This window comes from Artemia sp. Qi Xiang Cuo, chromosome 14 (assembly GCF_049724085.1).
Source record: "Artemia sp. Qi Xiang Cuo chromosome 14, ASM4972408v1, whole genome shotgun sequence".
In the NCBI taxonomy this organism is placed as follows: Eukaryota; Metazoa; Arthropoda; class Branchiopoda; order Anostraca; family Artemiidae; genus Artemia; species Artemia sp. Qi Xiang Cuo.
Genome location: NC_142807.1, coordinates 61,746,571 through 61,767,779, shown reverse-complemented (window position 1 = coordinate 61,767,779; position 21,209 = coordinate 61,746,571). Strand labels below are relative to the sequence as shown.

The 21,209-nt window shown below is 28.2% G+C and overlaps 1 protein-coding gene across 1 annotated transcript in view; it reads right to left on the bottom strand.

Annotated features, from left to right (window-relative positions):
• The window catches only part of Pkcdelta (Protein kinase C delta), a 260,317-nt gene that overhangs the window by 159,937 nt on the left and 79,171 nt on the right, over window positions 1–21,209 (bottom strand). The gene's annotated exons all lie outside the window — the stretch shown is intronic.

Sequence of the window (21,209 nt, the reverse complement as noted above, 5' to 3'; positions counted from 1 at the left end):
GCTTTCGAAAGAGCTATCTATTCTAACCAGCCTTTTTGATTCAGGGGTTTTTGATTCAAACAAAATTCGAACTTTAGCGTAAAGAGCGAGGTATTGACTAGAGAGCGAACTCCCTAATGTACGTAATAAAACATACGAATATAGAAATTCGTTACGTAAGTTAATTCGCAAGTTACGTCAGAACAAAATTTTGATTTTGTTCAATTTTGATTTTGTTCAAAAAAAAAAGTCAATTAGCCAAAAAAAGGAAAATTAATATGCGAATTTCGTTTTAATTATTCATGTACGGTGAGCCAAAATCAAAGATGGATTAATTCAAAAACGTTCAGAAATTAACTATAAAAAAACACGTTTTTTAACGGAAAGTAAGAAGCGACATTAAAACTTAAAACGAACAGAAATTATTCCGTATATGAAAGGGGCTGTCCCCTCCTCAACGCCTCACTCTTTACGCTAAAGTTTGACCTGTCTCACAACTTTTTTTTAACAATAAAAAACTTTAGCGCAAAGAGCGAGGCGCTGAGGAGGGGACGGAATAACTTCTGTTCGTTTTAAGTTTTAATGTCGCTCCTTACTTTCAGTTAAAACAATTTTTTTTTTTAGTTAATAAACACGAACATTGATGTTTTTCAAGCGTCAAGCTTTCATAGTCAAGGGTGCTACCATTTCGAACAACCGTCACAAGCAACAAACGTCATAACATCCAACTGTCAGAACCACCAACCGTCACAACATCCAAAAAAATTTATAAGTTTATATAATAGTAATAATTATATAATGGTTTAGAAATAAATTTCGGCTATATATTTGCACATCAGGGGGGTGGGGTAAAGCATAGCATATATTAAATATGTAACCTAACCTAACCTCTGTGGCGGATCCTGAGGGGGGCGAGGGGGACGCGCGTCCCCCTAAAATATTCTGAAGTAGTGTAATTCACTTAATTAACGCAAGTCTGCGTTAATTAAACTTGCTCCTAACGCACGTTTATCGAATCAACCTATTTTGTACCCCCCTAAAAATATCCTGGATCCGCCCCTACCTTACCTGGGTACCTTTTCCACCCTAAACCCCTAGAAACTAAAGTTTTAAAATTTTGGATTTTGTGACGGTTGCTGGTTCTGACGGATTTTTCTGTCGATGTTATGATGGATTTTGTGGATGTTATGACGTTGGATGTCCTGACGGTTGAATTTTACGACGCCTTCCCTCGTAGTCAGAGCAATAGCGCTGCTTAAGTAAGTAATGAAGCGGGCAAAGGTGTATTTTTTATTGTTTTTTTTTTCACCAGTGCAGTTTGCATGGCTGGAGTTGTCGTAGAAACTCCGAAAGGGTCTCATTCAATTGAAAATATAAAGCTCCAGTGCTATTCTTGAGAGTAAAAATTCATGGAAGGGCAACCAGCCCCATTTCACGTTTGTTTTTTCCAACAGACATTTGACCAAAATTAGAAGATTTTCGTCAGATGTCTTTGATGCGCTTTGATCAGATGCACAATATTTTTCTTTGCATCTACTGTAGTCTGTCACCTGACATTGTAAATTGCTCGTACGGTTAAGTGTACTTATTTTTGATACATACTTAGTTTCGCTTTGCTTATATGAAAGATATTGATTTTCAATCGGCGCAGGTAATTAACGTAATATTAAGTTCTATTATGTAAGTTCGTAATTCTAGTTGCGGCACTTTGAATCAAGATACGATGCAAAGCTGAAATTATTCTTGACTTCCAGTCCTAGGTTTTAACTATAAATTGAAAGCAATGCAGTAAGAACTTATAATATAATTTTATTTAAAGAAAGCAAAAGTAATTAGTAAAAAAAATTTAAGATATTTTGCTGTGTTGACTCATGACACCCAAAACTAAGTCCAAGTGTAGCACCCCGAACAGTTTTAGATTCGATAAAATTTAGACCAAAAGTCGAAAATTATACTGAATATGAAAAAAAAAACGGAGTAGTTCCAGCAGAATCTCAGAGAGTCCAAAATTTTAATTTGATTTTGACACCAATTCCCAGATCCAGTAGAGAAGGTCCACAATTCAGTAGCACAATTTATAATTTTCGCGAAGGAAGTTTTGTAGTGATATGTTTAGTTATTAAACATATTTAATACCGAATAAAAATATAAATCTTTCCTCAAATTTGACAAAAAAGTTGAGGATTTGGGGTTGAATTTTGCACAAGATTATAATCTCATCTTTGACTCCGACTTTACTGAATGAGAAACGCACAAATAAGAACACTACTCCAGTGACTGATCAATGGTTACTAGGGCCTAAATGTTAGCCCAACGTGCAATAATGCATCACTGATCAACATGACAATATACATCATATTAATGCATAACACATCGCAGACTATTTAACCAAAGGCACTACGTACAGCAAAAAAGAGGGAATCCTGCTAAAAACTATTCATGTCTATTAATAGAAAGTACATATTTTTTATAATTATATGGAAATGATAGAACTGAAACAGAATCTTTTATTTCCAGTTGATTAGTTTTCCATAATTTCGCTCCAACATATCTTATGGAAAAAGCTGCTCTTTTCGCGTAACAAATATCCGAAATGAGAGAAAAATATGTAGATGACAACGCTGGATAAGCATGATAGTACATCGATAAATCAAAGAGGGCAAGTTGTGTTAGCCCTGGGGTTGCTAGACCATTTAAGTATTTATACATAAATACATCAGTTTGGAGCTGTAAAATTTGTTTTACTGTTAGTAATTGGCATTTAAAAAACTTCTTGAGCATTAAATCTATTAAAATAAATTGACTTTGCTGCTCTATTTTGTATGGTTTAAATTCTCTTTAAATTATAGCTGAAAGGATTAGACCAAACGTAATAACTATATTAAACATAAGAATCAAGAAGAGTAAAATAAAGAGCTCGCAAAACTTTTGAGGAAGGAATTTTTTCAATCTATACAGAGTATCAGCTCCTATTCCAATTTAATAAAAAATAAATTTGTATGTTCTTTCCATTGCAATCAATCATTACACCTAAGTATTTGGATTTTGAAACCTTATCTATAAGAAATCCATCAGTTGTTAAACTTAGTTCAGCATTTACCTTTGTAAACGTAGAGAAGTTCATGTAATTTTTTTTTTTTTTAATGTCGATCTATAACGGTTTTTCTAGTATATTTCATAATATTATTCAGTGAGTTTTGTATGATTTTTAAAAGGTTTTCAACAGATAAATCTTTGAAAAAAAAATCCATCAGTTGTTAAACTTAGTTCAGAATTTACCTTTGTAAACGTATAGAAGTTCATGTAATTTTTTTTTTTTTAATGTCGATCTATAACGTTTTTTCTTGTATATTTCATCAGATTATTCAGTGAGTTTTGCATGATTTTAAAAAGGGTTTCAACAGCTAAAGCTTGGAAAAAAAATCCATCAGTTGTTAAACTTAGTTAATCATTTACCTTTGTAAACGTAGAGAAGTTCATGTAATTTTTTTTTTTTTAATGTCGATATATAACGTTTTTTCTATTATATTTAATAATATTATATAATATAATTATATTTAATAATATAATCAGATTATTTAATTATTTTAAAAAGGGTTTCAACAGATAAAGCTTGGAAAAAAAATCCATCAGTTGTTAAACTTAGTTCAGCATTTACCTTTGTAAAAGTATAAAAGTTCATGTAATTTTTTTTTTTTTAATGTCGATCTATAACTGTTTTTCTAGTATATTTCATCAGATTATTCAGTGAGTTTTGCATGATTTTAAAAAGGGTTTCAACAGCTAAAGCTTGGAAAAAAAATCCATCAGTTGTTAAACTTAGTTCAGCATTTACCTTTGTAAACGTAGAGAAGTTCATGTAGTTTTTTTTGTTTTAATGTCGATCTATAACGGTTTTTCTAGTATATTTCATCAGATTATTCAGTGAGTTTTGCATGATTTTAAAAAGGGTTTCAACAGATAAAGCTTGGAAAAAAAATCCATCAGTTTTTAAACTTAGTTCAGCATTTACATTTGTAAACGTAGAGAAGTTCATGTAATTTTTTTTTTTTTAATTTATATATATAAAGGTTTTTATAGTATATTTAATAATATTATTAATTGAGTTTTGAATGATTTTAAAAAGGGTTTCAAAAGATAAAGCTTGGAAAAAAAATCAATAATTTTTTAAACTTATTTAAGCATTTACCTTTGTAAAAGTAGAGAATTTAATGTAATTTTTTTTTTTTTTAATGTCGATATATAACGTTTTTTCTATTATATTTAATCAGATTATTCAGTGAGTTTTGCATGATTTTAAAAAGGGTTTCAACAGATAAAGCTTGGAAAAAAATCCATCAGTTGTTAAACTTAGTTCAGCATTTACCTTTGTAAACGTAGAGAAGTTCATGTAATTTTTTTTGTTTTAATGTCGATTTATAACGGTTTTTCTAGTATATTTCATCAGATTATTAAGTGAGTTTTGCATGATTTTTAAAAGGGTTTCAAAAGATAAAGCTTGTAAAAAAAATCCATCAGTTGTTAAAATTAGTTCAGCATTTACCTTTGTAAACGTAGAGAAGTTCATTTATTTTTTTTTTTTTTAATTTAGATCTATAACGGTTTTTATATTATATTTAATAATATTATATAATATAATTATATTTAATAATATAATCAGATTATTGAATGATTTTAAAAAGGGTTTCAACAGATAAAGCTTGGAAAAAAAATCCATCAGTTGTTAAACTTAGTTCAGCATTTACCTTTGTAAACGTAGAGAAGTTCATGTAATTTTTTTTTTTTTAATGTCTATCTATAACTGTTTTTCTAGTATATTTCATCAGATTATTCAGTGAGTTTTGCATGATTTTAAAAAGGGTTTCAACAGATAAAGCCTGGAAAAAAAATCCCTCAGTTGTTAAACTTAGTCCAGTATTTACCTTTGTAAACGTAGAGAAGTTCATGTAATTTTTTTTTTTTTAATGTCGATCTATAACGGTTTTTCTAGTATATTTCATCAGATTATTCAGTGAGTTTTGTATGATTTTAAAAAGGGTTTCAACAGATAAAGCTTGGAAAAAAAATCCATCAGTTGTTAAACTTAGTTCAGCATTTACCTTTGTAAACGTAGAGAAGTTCATGTAATTTTTTTTTTTCTAATGTCGATCTATAATGGTTTTTCTAGTATATTTCATCAGATTATTCAGTGAGTTTTGCATGATTTTAAAAAGGGTTTCAACAGATAAAGCTTGGAAAAAAAATCCATCAGTTGTTAAACTTAGTTCAGCATTTACCTTTGTAAACGTAGATAAGTTAATTTTATTTTTTTTTTTTTTAATGTCTATATATAACGGTTTTTATAGTATATTTAATAATATTATTAAGTGATTTTTGAATGATTTTAAAAAGGGTTTAAAAACATAAAGATTGGAAAAAAAAATCCATCAGTTGTTAAACTTAGTTCAGCATTTACCTTTGTAAACGTAGAGAAGTTCATTTAATTTTTTTTTTTTTAATGTCGATCTATAATGGTTTTTCTTGCATATTTCATCAGATTATTCAGTGAGTTTTGCTTGATTTTAAAAAGGGTTTCAACAGCTAAAGCCTGGAAAAAAAATCAATCAGTTGTTAAACTTAGTCCAGCATTTACCTTTTTAAAATTATAGAAGTTAGTGTATTATTTTTTTTTTTTATTTAGATATATAAAGGTTTTTATAGTATATTTAATCAGATTATTCAGTGAGTTTTGTATGATTTTAAAAAGGGTTTCAACAGATAAAGCTTGGAAAAAAAAATCCATCAGTTGTTAAACTTAGTTCAGCATTTACCTTTGTAAACGTAGAGAAGTTCATGTAATTTTTTTTGTTTTAATGTCTATCTATAACGGTTTTTCTAGTATATTTAATCAGATTATTCAGTGAGTTTTTCATTATTTTAAAAAGTGTTTCAACATATAAATCTTGTAAAAAAAATCCATCAGTTGTTAAACTTAGTTCAGCATTTACCTTTGTAAACGTAGAGAAGTTAATGTAATTTTTTTTTTTTTTAATGTCTATCTATAAAGGTTTTTCTAGTATATTTCATCAGAAAATTAAGTGAGTTTTGCATGATTTTAAAAAGGGTTTCAACAGATAAAGCTTGGAAAAAAAATCCCTCAGTTGTTAAACTTAGTTCAGCATTTACCTTTGTAAACGTAGAGAAGTTCATGTAATTTTTTTTTTTTTAATGTCGATCTATAACGGTTTTTCTAGTATATTTCATCAGATTATTCAGTGAGTTTTGCATTATTTTAAAAAGGGTTTCAACATATAAAGCTTTGAAAAAAAATCCCTCAGTTTTTAAAATTTTTTAAGCATTTACCTTTGTAAACGTAGATAATTTATTTTTATTTTTTTTTTTTTTAATGTCGATCTATAAAGTTTTTTCTATTATATTTAATAATAATATTAATTTATTTTTGAATTATTTTAAAATTTGTTTAAAAAGATAAATCTTTGAAAAAAAAATCCATAAGTTGTTAAACTTAGTTCAGCATTTACCTTTGTAAACGTAGAGAAGTTCATGTAATTTTTTTTGTTTTAATGTCGATTTATAACGGTTTTTCTAGTATATTTCATCATATTATTCAGTGAGTTTTGCATGATTTTAAAAAGGGTTTCAACAGATAAAGCTTGGAAAAAAAATCCATCAGTTGTTAAACTTAGTTCAGCATTTACCTTTGTAAACGTAGAGAAGTTCATGTAATTTTTTTTTTTTTAATGTAGATCTATAAAGGTTTTTGTAGTATATTTCATAAGATTATTAAGTGAGTTTTGCATGATTTTAAAAAGGGTTTCAACAGATAAAGCTTGGAAAAAAAATCCATCAGTTGTTAAACTTAGTTCAGCATTTAACTTTGTAAACGTAGAGAAGTTCATGTAATTTTTTTTTTTTTAATGTCCATATATAAAGGTTTTTATATAATATTTAATAATATTATTAAGTGAGTTTTTAATGATTTTAAAAATGTTTTAAAAATATAAATCCTTTAAAAAAAATCCATCAGTTGTTAAACTTAGTTCAGCATTTACCTTTGTAAACGTAGAGACGTTCATGTAATTTTTTTTGTTTTAATGTCGATCTATAACGGTTTTTCTAGTATATTTCATCAGATTATTCAGTGAGTTTTGCATGATTTTAAAAAGGGTTTCAACAGATAAAGCTTGGAAAAAAATCCATCAGTTGTTAAACTTAGTTCAGCATTTACCTTTGTAAACGTAGAGAAGTTCATGTAATTTTTTTTGTTTTAATGTCAATCTATAACGGTTTTTCTAGTATATTTCATCAGATTATTCAGTGAGTTTTGCATGATTTTAAAAAGGGTTTCAACAGATAAAGCTTGTAAAAAAATCCATCAGTTGTTAAACTTAGTTCAGCATTTACCTTTGTAAACGTAGAGAAGTTCATGTAATTTTTTTTTTTTTAATGTCGATCTATAAAGGTTTTTCTAGTATATTTCATCAGATTATTCAGTGAGTTTTGCATGATTTTAAAAAGGGTTTAAACAGATAAATCTTGGAAAAAAAATAAAAAAGTTTTTAAAATTATTTAATCATTTAACTTTTTAAAAGTAGATAATTTCATGTAATTTTTTTTTTTTAATGTCGATCTATAACGGTTTTTCTAGTATATTTCATCAGATTATTCAGTGAGTTTTGCATGATTTTAAAAAGGGTTTCAACAGATAAAGCTTGGAAAAAAAATCCATCAGTTGTTAAACTTAGTTCAGCATTTACATTTGTAAACTTAGAGAAGTTCATGTAATTTTTTTTTTTTTAATGTCGATATATAACGGTTTTTCTAGTATATTTCATAAGATTATTCAGTGAGTTTTGCATGATTTTAAAAAGGGTTTAAACAGATAAAGCTTGGAAAAAAATCCATCAGTTGTTAAACTTAGTTCAGCATTTACCTTTGTAAACGTAGAGAAGTTCATGTAATTTTTTTTGTTTTAATGTCGATCTATAACGGTTTTTCTAGTATATTTCATCAGATTATTCAGTGAGTTTTGCTTGATTTTAAAAAGGGTTTCAACAGATAAAGCTTGGAAAAAAATCCATCAGTTGTTAAACTTAGTTCAGCATTTACCTTTGTAAACGTAGAGAAGTTCATGTAATTTTTTTTTTTTTAATGTCGATCTATAACGGTTTTTCTAGTATATTTCATCAGATTATTCAGTGAGTTTTGCATGATTTTAAAAATGGTTTCAACAGATAAAGATTGGAAAAAAAATACATAAGTTGTTAAACTTAGTTCAGCATTTACCTTTGTAAACGTAGAGAAGTTCATGTAATTTTTTTTTTTTAATGTCGATCTATAACGGTTTTTCTAGTATATTTCATCAGATTATTCAGTGAGTTTTGCATGATTTTTAAAAGGGTTTCAACATATAAAGCTTGGAAAAAAAATCCATCATTTGTTAAACTTAGTTCATCATTTACCTTTTTAAAAGTATATAAGTTAATTTAATTTTTTTTTTTTTAATGTCGATATATAAAGGTTTTTCTAGAATATTTAATAAGATTATTCAGTGAGTTTTGCATGATTTTAAAAAGGGTTTCAACAGATAAAGCTTGGAAAAAAAATCCATCAGTTGTTAAACTTAGTCCAGCATTTACCTTTGTAAACGTAGAGAAGTTCATGTAATTTTTTTTTTTTTAATGTAGATCTATAACGGTTTTTCTAGTATATTTCATCAGATTATTCAGTGAGTTTTGCATGATTTTAAAAAGGGTTTCAACAGATAAAGCTTGGAAAAAAAATCCATCAGTTGTTAAACTTAGTTCAGCATTTACCTTTGTAAACGTAGAGAAGTTCATGTAATTTTTTTTGTTTTAATGTAGATCTATAACGGTTTTTATAGTATATTTAATAAGATTATTCAGTGAGTTTTGAATGATTTTAAAAAGGGTTTCAACAGATAAATCTTGGAAAAAAAATCAATAAGTTGTTAAAATTAGTTCAGCATTTAACTTTGTAAACGGAGAGAAGTTCATGTATTTTTTTTTTTTTTAATTTCGATATATAACGGTTTTTTTATTATATTTAATCATATTATTCAGTGATTTTTGCATGATTTTAAAAATGGTTTCAAAAGATAAATCTTGGAAAAAAAATACATCAGTTGTTAAACTTAGTTCAGCATTTACCTTTGTAAACGTAGAGAAGTTCATGTAATTTTTTTTGTTTTAATGTCAATATATAACGGTTTTTCTAGTATATTTCATCAGATTATTCAGTGAGTTTTGCATGATTTTAAAAAGGGTTTCAACATATAAAGCTTGGAAAAAAAATCCATCAGTTGTTAAACTTAGTTCAGCATTTACCTTTGTAAACGTAGAGAAGTTCATGTAATTTTTTTTTTTTTAATGTCGATCTATAACGGTTTTTATTGTATATTTCATCATATTATTCATTTAGTTTTTCATGATTTTAAAAAGTGTTTCAACATATAAAGCTTGTAAAAAATATCCATCAGTTGTTAAACTTAGTTAAGCATTTACCTTTGTAAAAGTAGAGAATTTCATGTAATTTTTTTTTTTTTAATTTCGATATATAAAGGTTTTTATATAATATTTAATAAGATTATTAATTTATTTTTGCATTATTTTTAAAATGTTTTAAACAGATAAAGATTTGAAAAAAAATCCCTCATTTGTTAAAATTAGTTCAGCATTTACCTTTGTAAACGTAGAGAAGTTCATGTAATTTTTTTTGTTTTAATGTCGATCTATAACGGTTTTTCTAGTATATTTCATCAGATTATTGAGTGATTTTTGCATGATTTTAAAAAGGGTGTCAACAGATAAAGCTTGTAAAAAAAATCCATCAGTTGTTAAACTTAGTTCAGCATTTACCTTTGTAAACGTAGAGAAGTTCATGTAATTTTTTTTGTTTTAATGTCGATCTATAACGGTTTTTCTAGCATATTTCATCAGATTATTCAGTTAGTTTTGCATGATTTTAAAAAGGGTTTCAAAAGATAAAGCTTGGAAAAAAAATCCATCAGTTGTTAAACTTAGTTCAGCATTTACCTTTGTAAACGTAGAGAAGTTCATGTAATTTTTTTTGTTTTAATGTCGATATATAACGGTTTTTCTAGTATATTTCATCAGATTATTCAGTGATTTTTTCATGATTTTAAAAAGGGTTTCAACAGATAAAGCCTTGAAAAAATATCCCTCAGTTGTTAATCTTAGTCCAGCATTTACCTTTGTAAACGTAGAGAAGTTCATGTAATTTTTTTTGTTTTAATGTCTATCTATAACGGTTTTTCTAGTATATTTCATCAGATTATTCAGTGAGTTTTGCATGATTTTAAAAAGGGTTTCAACAGATAAAGCTTGGAAAAAAAAATCCATCAGTTTTTAAACTTAGTTCAGCATTTACCTTTGTAAACGTAGAGAAGTTCATGTAATTTTTTTTGTTTTAATGTCGATCTATAACGGTTTTTCTAGTATATTTCATCAGATTATTAAGTGAGTTTTGCATGATTTTAAAAAGGGTTTCAACATATAAAGCTTGGAAAAAAAAATCCATCAGTTGTTAAACTTAGTTCAGCATTTACCTTTGTAAACGTAGAGAAGTTCATGTAATTTTTTTTTTTTTAATTTAGATCTATAAAGGTTTTTCTAGTATATTTCATCAGATTATTCATTGAGTTTTGCATGATTTTAAATAGGGTTTCAACAGATAAAGCCTTGAAAAAATATCCATCAGTTTTTAAACTTAGTTCATAATTTACAATTGTAAACTTAGAGACGTTAATGTATTTTTTTTTTTTTTAATTTCATTCTATAAAGGTTTTTCTTGTATATTTCATCAGATTATTCAGTGAGTTTTGCATGATTTTAAAAAGGGTTTCAACAGCTAAAGCTTGGAAAAAAAATCCATCATTTTTTAAAATTAGTTCAGCATTTACCTTTGTAAACGTAGAGAATTTAATTTAATTTTTTTTTTTTTAATGTCGATATATAACGGTTTTTCTATTTTATTTAATAAGATTATTAAGTTAGTTTTTCATTATTTTAAAAATGGTTTAAACAGATAAAGACTTTAAAAAAAATCCCTCAGTTGTTAAACTTAGTTCAGCATTTACCTTTGTAAACGTAGAGAAGTTCATGTAATTTTTTTTTTTTTAATTTCGATCTATAACGGTTTTTTTTGTATATTTCATCAGATTATTCAGTGAGTTTTGCATGATTTTAAAAAGGGTTTCAACAGATAAAGCTTGGAAAAAATATCCATCAGTTGTTAAACTTAGTTCAGCATTTACCTTTGTAAACGTAGAGAAGTTCATGTAATTTTTTTTGTTTTAATGTCGATCTATAACGGTTTTTCTAGTATATTTAATCAGATTATTCAGTGAGTTTTGCATGATTTTAAAAAGGGTTTCAACAGATAAAGCTTGGAAAAAAAATCCATCAGTTGTTAAACTTAGTTCAGCATTTACCTTTGTAAACGTAGAGAAGTTCATGTATTTTTTTTTTTTTTAATGTCGATCTATAACGGTTTTTTTAGTATATTTCATCAGATTATTCAGTGAGTTTTGCTTGATTTTAAAAAGGGTTTCAACAGATAAAGCTTGGAAAAAAAATCCCTCAGTTGTTAAACTTAGTTCAGTATTTACCTTTGTAAACGTAGAGAAGTTAATGTATTTTTTTTTTTTTTAATTTCGATATATAATGTTTTTTCTTGATTATTTAATAAGATTATTCATTGAGTTTTGCTATATTTTAAAAAGTGTTTCAAAAGATAAATCTTGGAAAAAAAATCAATCAGTTGTTAAACTTAGTTCAGCATTTACCTTTGTAAACGTAGAAAAGTTCATGTATTTTTTTTTTTTTTAATGTCGATCTATAACGGTTTTTTTTGTATATTTCATCAGATTATTCAGTGAGTTTTTCATTATTTTAAAAATGGTTTCAACAGATAAATCTTGGAAAAAAAATCCATCAGTTGTTAAACTTAGTTCAGCATTTACCTTTGTAAACGTAGAGAAGTTCATGTAATTTTTTTTTTTTTAATGTCGATCTATAACGGTTTTTCTAGAATATTTCATCAGATTATTCAGTGAGTTTTGCATGATTTTAAAAAGGGTTTCAACAGATAAAGCCTGGAAAAAAAATCCATCAGTTGTTAAACTTAGTTCAGCATTTACCTTTGTAAACGTAGAGAAGTTCATGTAAGTTTTTTTTTTTTAATGTCAATCTATAACGGTTTTTCTTTAATATTTCATCAGATTATTCAGTGAGTTTTGCTTGATTTTAAAAAGGGTTTCAATAGCTAAAGCCTGTAAAAAAAATCCCTCAGTTGTTAAACTTATTCCAGCATTTACCTTTGTAAACGTAGAGAAGTTCATGTATTTTTTTTTTTTTTAATGTCGATCTATAACGGTTTTTCTTGTATATTTCATCAGATTATTCAGTGAGTTTTGCATGATTTTAAAAAGGGTTTCAACAGATAAAGCTTGGAAAAAAATCCATCAGTTGTTAAACTTAGTTCAGCATTTACCTTTGTAAACGTAGAGAAGTTCATGTAATTTTTTTTTTTTTAATGTCAATCTATAATGGTTTTTCTTGTATATTTCATCAGATTATTCCGTGAGTTTTGCTTGATTTTAAAAAGTGTTTCAACATCTAAAGCTTGGAAAAAAAATCCCTCATTTGTTAAACTTAGTTCAGCATTTAACTTTTTAAAAGTAGAGAATTTAAGTTAATTTTTTTTTTTTAATGTCGCTATATAACGGTTTTTATTTTATATTTAATCATATTATTAAGTGAGTTTTGCATGATTTTAAAAAGGTTTTAAAAAGCTAAATCCTTTAAAAAAAATCCCACAGTTGTTAAAATTATTTAAGCATTTACCATTGTAAACGTAGAGAAGTTAATTTAATTTTTTTTTTTTAATGTCGATATATAATGGTTTTTCTAGTATATTTAATCAGATTATTCAGTGAGTTTTGCATGATTTTAAAAAGGGTTTCAACAGATAAAGCTTGGAAAAAAATCCATCAGTTGTTAAACTTAGTTCAGCATTTACCTTTGTAAACGTAGAGAAGTTCATGTAATTTTTTTTGTTTTAATGTCGATCTATTACGTTTTTTATAGTATATTTCATCATATTATTCAGTGATTTTTTATTGATTTTAAAAATGGTTTCAACAGATAAATCTTGGAAAAAAAATCCATCAGTTGTTAAACTTAGTCCAGCATTTACCTTTGTAAACGTAGAAAAGTTCATGTAAGTTTTTTTTTTTTAATGTCGATCTATAACGGTTTTTCTTGCATATTTCATCAGATTATTCAGTGAGTTTTGCTTTATTTTAAAAAGTGTTTAAACATCTAATGCTTGTAAAAAAAATACATCAGTTGTTAAAATTATTTAAGCATTTAACTTTGTAAACGTAGAGAAGTTCATTTAATTTTTTTTTTTTAATGTCGATCTATAAAGGTTTTTGTATTATATTTAATAATATTATTAATTTATTTTTGAATTATTTTAAAAATGGTTTCAAAATATAAAGCTTGGAAAAAAAATCCATCAGTTGTTAAACTTATTTCAGAATTTACCTTTGTAAACGTAGAGAAGTTCATGTAATTTTTTTTTTTTTTAATGTCGATCTATAACGGTTTTTCTAGTATATTTCATCAGATTATTCAGTGAGTTTTGCATGATTTTAAAAAGGGTTTCAACAGATAAAGCTTGTAAAAAAAATCAATCAGTTTTTAAACTTAGTCCAGCATTTACCTTTGTAAACGTAGAGAAGTTCATGTAATTTTTTTTGTTTTAATGTCGATCTATAACGGTTTTTCTAGTATATTTCATCAGATTATTAAGTGAGTTTTGAATGATTTTAAAAAGGGTTTCAACAGATAAAGCTTTGAAAAAAAATCCATAAGTTGTTAAACTTAGTTCAGCATTTACCTTTGTAAACGTAGAGAAGTTCATGTAATTTTTTTTTTTTTAATGTCGATCTATAACGGTTTTTCTAGTATATTTCATCAGATTATTCAGTGAGTTTTGCATGATTTTAAAAAGGGTTTCAACAGATAAAGCTTGGAAAAAAATCCATCAGTTGTTAAACTTAGTTCAGCATTTACCTTTGTAAACGTAGAGAAGTTCATGTATTTTTTTTTGTTTTAATGTCGATCTATAACGGTTTTTTTATTATATTTCATCAGATTATTCAGTTAGTTTTGTATGATTTTAAAAAGGGTTTCAACAGATAAATCCTGGAAAAAAAATCCATCAGTTGTTAAACTTAGTCCAGCATTTACCTTTGTAAACGTAGAGAAGTTCATGTAATTTTTTTTTTTTTAATGTCGATATATAAAGGTTTTTTTATTATATTTAATAATATTATTAAGTGAGTTTTGCATGATTTTAAAAATGGTTTCAAAAGATAAAGCTTGGAAAAAAAATCCATCAGTTGTTAAAATTAGTTCAGCATTTACCTTTGTAAACGTAGAGAAGTTCATGTAATTTTTTTTGTTTTAATGTCGATCTATAACGGTTTTTCTTGTATATTTCATCAGATTATTCAGTGAGTTTTGCATGATTTTTAAAAGGGTTTCAACAGATAAAGCTTTGAAAAAAAATCCATCAGTTGTTAAACTTAGTTCAGCATTTACCTTTGTAAACGTAGAGAATTTCATTTAATTTTTTTTTTTTTAATTTAGATATATAACGGTTTTTATAGTATATTTAATCAGATTATTAAGTGAGTTTTTCATGATTTTTAAAAGGGTTTCAAAAGATAAAGCTTGGAAAAAAAAATCCCTCAGTTGTTAAACTTAGTTCAGCATTTACCTTTGTAAACGTATATAATTTAATTTAATTTTTTTTTTTTTTAATGTCGATCTATAACGGTTTTTCTAGTATATTTCATCAGATTATTCAGTGAGTTTTGCATGATTTTAAAAAGGGTTTCAACAGATAAAGATTGGAAAAAAAATCCATCAGTTGTTAAACTTAGTTCAGCATTTACCTTTGTAAACGTAGAGAAGTTCATGTAATTTTTTTTGTTTTAATGTCGATTTATAACGGTTTTTCTAGTATATTTCATCAGATTATTCAGTGAGTTTTGCATGATTTTAAAAAGGGTTTCAACAGATAAAGCTTGGAAAAAAAATCCATCAGTTGTTAAACTTAGTTCAGTATTTACCTTTGTAAACGTAGAGAAGTTCATGTAATTTTTTTTGTTTTAATGTCTATCTATAACGGTTTTTCTAGTATATTTCATCAGATTAGTCAGTGAGTTTTGTATGATTTTAAAAAGGGTTTCAACAGATAAAGCTTTGAAAAAAAAATCCATCAGTTGTTAAACTTAGTTCAGCATTTACCTTTGTAAACGTAGAGAAGTTCATGTAATTTTTTTTTTTTTTAATGTCGATCTATAACGGTTTTTCTAGTATATTTCATCAGATTATTCAGTGAGTTTTGCATGATTTTAAAAAGGGTTTCAATAGATAAAGCTTGGAAAAAAAATACATCAGTTGTTAAACTTAGTTCAGCATTTACCTTTGTAAACGTAGAGAAGTTCATGTAATTTTTTTTGTTTTAATGTCGATCTATAACGGTTTTTCTAGTATATTTCATCAGATTATTCAGTGAGTTTTGCATGATTTGAAAAAGGGTTTCAACAGATAAAGCTTGGAAAAAAAATCCATCAGTTGTTAAACTTAGTTCAGCATTTACCTTTGTAAACGTAGAGAAGTTCATGTAATTTTTTTTTTTTTAATGTCGATCTATAACTGTTTTTCTAGTATATTTCATCAGATTATTCAGTGAGTTTTGCATGATTTTAAAAAGGGTTTCAACAGCTAAAGCTTGGAAAAAAAATCCATCAGTTGTTAAACTTAGTTCAGCATTTACCTTTGTAAACTTAGAGAATTTCATTTAATTTTTTTTTTTTTAATTTCGATATATAACGGTTTTTCTAGTATATTTCATAAGATTATTCAGTGAGTTTTGCATGATTTTAAAAAGGGTTTCAACAGATAAAGCTTGGAAAAAAATCCATCAGTTGTTAAACTTAGTTCAGCATTTACCTTTGTAAACGTAGAGAAGTTCATGTAATTTTTTTTTTTTTAATGTCGATCTATAATGGTTTTTCTTGTATATTTCATCAGATTATTCAGTGAGTTTTGCTTGATTTTAAAAAGGGTTTCAATAGCTAAAGCCTGGAAAAAAAATACATCAGTTGTTAAACTTAGTTCAGCATTTACCTTTGTAAACGTATAGAAGTTCATGTAATTTTTTTTTTTTTAATGTCGATATATAAAGTTTTTTATAGTATATTTCATCAGATTATTAAGTGAGTTTTGCATGATTTTAAAAAGGGTTTCAACAGATAAAGCTTGGAAAAAAAATCCATCAGTTGTTAAACTTAGTTCAGCATTTACCTTTGTAAACGTAGAGAAGTTCGTGTAATTTTTTTTGTTTTAATGTCAATCTATACCGGTTTTTCTAGTATATTTCATCAGATTATTCAGTGAGTTTTGCATGATTTTAAAAAGGGTTTCAACAGATAAAGCTTGGAAAAAAAATCCATCAGGTGTTAAACTTAGTTCAGCATTTACCTTTGTAAACGTATAGAATTTCATGTAATTTTTTTTTTTTTTAATGTCGATCTATAACGGTTTTTCTAGTATATTTCATCAGATTATTCAGTGAGTTTTGCATGATTTTAAAAAGGGTTTCAACAGATAAAGCTTGGAATAGTAAAACCGTTTCATCTGCGAATGATATTGTGAAGCACTCTTTCATCAAATTTCCTATATCTGTATTAACCATAGCCCTCTGCATTCCCAAATCTAAGTGAATTCTCTGGGACGCATAAAATGAAATGCAGAATTTGTTAACTTTGCTTTTTATTAGTTTCACCAATTCGGCCCAGTTTAAACTAAGAAAGTGAAAGTTGTTTCTGACCTAAAATAGGTTATTCACTTACCGAATATACTGAATTTGCATTGGTTTGACTTATTTTGTTTTTCATCTTTTCTCGCCAAATTTGAAATACTACTACTAACAGGGCCGTATCCAGGATTTCTTTTCGGGGGGTATTTTACAAAAGATTTTTTTTGGGTGGGGGAGGGGGGTTCACAAAAAAAGGCTAAAAAAACGCATACATTTTTTTCCATTTTTATTACGTTTCTACGATTCAGACAAACATTTTGGGGGGGTGGGACTCCTCCCCGGATACGACCTTGACTACTACTACTAAAAACAACTCATCGCAGCACCAAGGTTCCTGAGACCAACATAGCTAAGCATGCTCCTCCACCCCAATCTATTCAAAGCCTCCCTCTATATATTTTCCCAAGAAATTCTCAATTCTCTTATATCTTTCCTTACGACATCCTCCCAACCAATTCGGGGACGAGCTACTTTCCGTTTAGCCCTAGACGTTTGGCCAAAAACGACAATCTTTGGCAATCTGTCATCTTTCATCCGCAGAACTTGCACTAGTCATCTCGGTCTTTCTCTTATCATAGCCCTAGAAAGTGGTACTTAACCATACTTTTCGTGCAGCCTACTGATTTAAATAAGGTCAGTCAGTCGGGTACACAAAGCAATCCATAGCCAATTTCTCTGGAAAACATCTAGCAAATCTTCCTCCATTTTTCGGAGCGCCCATTCTTCAGAACCATATTTAACTGCTGTCATCATTGTAGCTTCCAAAATCCTAATCTTGGTTTGCAGACTTATCTTCCTATTCTTCCAAAGTGTGGAAAAAAAAACCTGGGCTTTGGCTATTCTACTTTTAACATCTTCACTGTTCCCACCATCTTTCCTAATAATACTACCAAGGTAAGTGAAGCCGTCCAATCTTTCGGTCTTTTCGTTACCCAACGTCACCTTTTCATCTTCACTTATTCCTAGCCTTAGCGGCTTAGTCTTCTTTACATTAACTTTCAAACTTATTCTACCACACTGAACTCGCAAAACCTCTAAAAGGTCATTTATTTGCTCAAACTTTCATATAGGTTGCCTAAATTATGAGCATAATCTAAGTACAGGGAAGTTTATCTTCCAAATTTTATTTCGTGTTCTCCCATTACCTTTCCTGTGGTCCTTAAGGCACAGTTCATCAAAATGATCCATATAAATGGGGATAGAACATAACCCCGTTTAACTCCTGACTTAATACGAAACCAGCAACTAACCTCATTTCCTACCTTAACCACAGATATAGCACTAACCACTTTTTTTTTTAATTTATCTGGTATACAATACAAGGATAAGACCTTCGCCAAAGCTCTTCTATCAGCTAAATCGAACGCTTACTCATAATCTATAAGACTGAGGATCAAAGGTGTTTGACAACTCAGGCACTTCTCAATTATTAACCTAAGAGTCAAAATTTGGTCCACACATTCTCTATCCTTTCTAGAGCCACACTGTTCCTCCCTTAAAACTTTGTCTACAGCATCTCTAAGTCTAAAAAGTAACAACATATTACGTAATGTGCTATCTACAGAAACACACTATAATTATCACACTCACTCTTATCACCTTTCTAATACAGAGATTTAATTAGGCTTTTCCTAGAACTGTTAGGTACTTCCCCATTTTCAAAGTCAAGGAATCTTAATGAAAATCACACAATCAGATTCAGCGCATCAGTGAACCCTATCGCAGAAATTTCATGTTCTTATGTGCAAAAATGTGGAATTTTGCCAGAAAAAAGGTCATGGATGCATGTTTATTTGTTGCTTTTTTTGTTCGTTTTTCCAAGGGGTGGTCGTATCAAGCTAACGGTCCTAGGAAATCGGGAGAGAGTTTATTCGAACGAAGATTATAACCTCTAATGCGCTTTTTAACCTTGTGAAAAGACAACTTAGAGATTTATAATGATTATCAGTTTTTATACCACTTCTTCAGTGAAGGAAATACAAAGTTGTTGAATCGAGAATATCAGCATTGAAAGAGAAGATAGACTCTGAAGTTCAATATTTCCCAATTTTTTAAGCAGTTATTGATTATGTATTATTGAATAAAGTTGATTAGACTTTAAAGAATCTTAAATCTTCTCTCTTTTAGATTCCCAACCTGTAGCATTTTGTGGGAGAGTGATATTGAACGATTTGAATTACATTCTAAAGGGATACATCACGCAAAAGCAGCACTGTAGAAGCAGCACTGTAAAAAAAGCAGCACTGTAATATTAAAGGTCATACCCTAAGCTTTAGTTCAAGAGATTAGCCTATGAGAGAAGATCGAATCAATTAAGAAAGTAAAGATCTCCTTTACTTAGATTATGCTGATAACTTGAACATCCTGAATGAAAATTTTAGCAAAATGAAGGAAATTTTGAAGGAAATGAAGGAAAATGAAGGAAATTCCTGCCTGCAACAATTGTAAGTTTACATTAACCTCATATTTTGCTCCTTTGGGCCACTTTCAAGAAATCATTATCTTTGTTTCGAAGTACCAAGGACAGTGGAAATTATATTTGCTGCTTTGAATTGATTAAGTGCAAACTTACACAGCCATCTATTAAACAAAAAAAAAGCAATTCAATTTTCAATGGCAAAGCCCTCCGTGTGCAAAAACCATATGGGAAAAAAGATCATAGAAAAGAAGCTAAAAGCATATGGCAGCAAAGAACCTAAAAAGGTGGAGCTTCAAAGAGCCTAAAAAGGTGGAGCTTCAAAGAACCTTAAAAGGTGAGGCTTCAAAGAACTTAAAAAGGTGGAACTTCAAAGAACCTAAAAAGGTGGAGCTTTCCCTTCAAAATGAAAATGCGGTACTGCCCTAAAAGCTTTAGATTTTAAGCAATCAAAAGGAATACCTCGGAAAATCGTGGAAAGGCATGAATAGACTTAAGATAGTAAAGGAGAACGGCAAAAATGCTCTTCAATTTTGATGTCCTTGGTAATTTATATCAATCGTTTATCTTTAACTCTTGAAGTCTGTATTTGGTAAAGTAAATCGATTTTAAAAGTTGAGTAACCTGTGATGATGCTGAGGAAAAAGGAGGCTTGTAACGTTTTTTTTTTTTTTTTTTTTTAAATCCCACCTCCTCTCCTCTCAGTGGCACTAACATTTAAAAAAAAATTACCTTTAAACATTACAAAAATCTAAATGCCACCTACACTCTACGATTTACTAAAATTAGCAGCCAATGAGTGGTCTTCGTATTATTGTACTTGTACTAAAATAATTTTTAATTTTTACTAACAATAAAATAAAATGCTCTCCCGCAGAGAGGACGTCCCCCCTTCACAGGAAGTCCCCACTTGCGGTGGCCATTTACAACAACAGACAAAATTTTCTCAAATTCCAATTCTGCAAAGAAGCCACTACTAAAAAAAAAAAAAAAAAAAAAAAAAAAAAAAGGCTTGTAACGTTTAATCCACATTGCAGTGATTTAGGTGGAATACAGGTTAATTACTATTAAGATACTCGCTCTGATCCTTAAAAGTTCCTTAAATATTTTTTGTGGACTAGAATACGAAACATGAGCGCTATCTATAAATTGAATTTTCTTTTATAGATGGCAATATAGCTTTGACCTGACGGAAAAGCTAAGAACTAAAAAGCCCGTGATTAAAAAAAACCACTCATTAATTGATCATTGTTAATTTAATTTTTTACATATATAATATGGTAAAGATCAATGTCTCTATTAGACTAAGCTGACTTCTAAAAATAAATGAACAGAGGTTAGAAATTAAATGTTTCAAATATATCCAGAATTCTTTTTTAAGGAAAGATATTTAATCATGTTTTTAAAAAGCAAAACTAAACATTCCGGTTTTCGTGTCTTCTCATATATATAATTAAGTGTATCCAATGAAAACTCTGACAATTCAAAAGTCCATAAGTGATCAGAAATTTATCTAAAAACATATATTCTTTTAATTCGATCTGCCGTAGGAGGCTGAACTCCCAATTCCAAAATTCCATCTCCCTAAATACTTAGTGAATATGGCAACTAGATGTATATTTATTTAACATGTATTCAAAAGGTAAAATATCAGGGAATTCTAAAGGTATGTTTTGGGAAACATTTTAAAAGAAATTTGATGTACCATTAACCGAACATATAATGTCTTTTTGATCTTCTGGCCCCAAAACCACGCCCCCTCCCCCCTCTCCCGATTTGGTGACTTGGTCAAAATTTGTCTAAATAAAAGAAATGCTTCTTCTAAGTAGCTTGCTGTGACCAAAATTTAAATAGCTTTGGTGGAATAAAAACT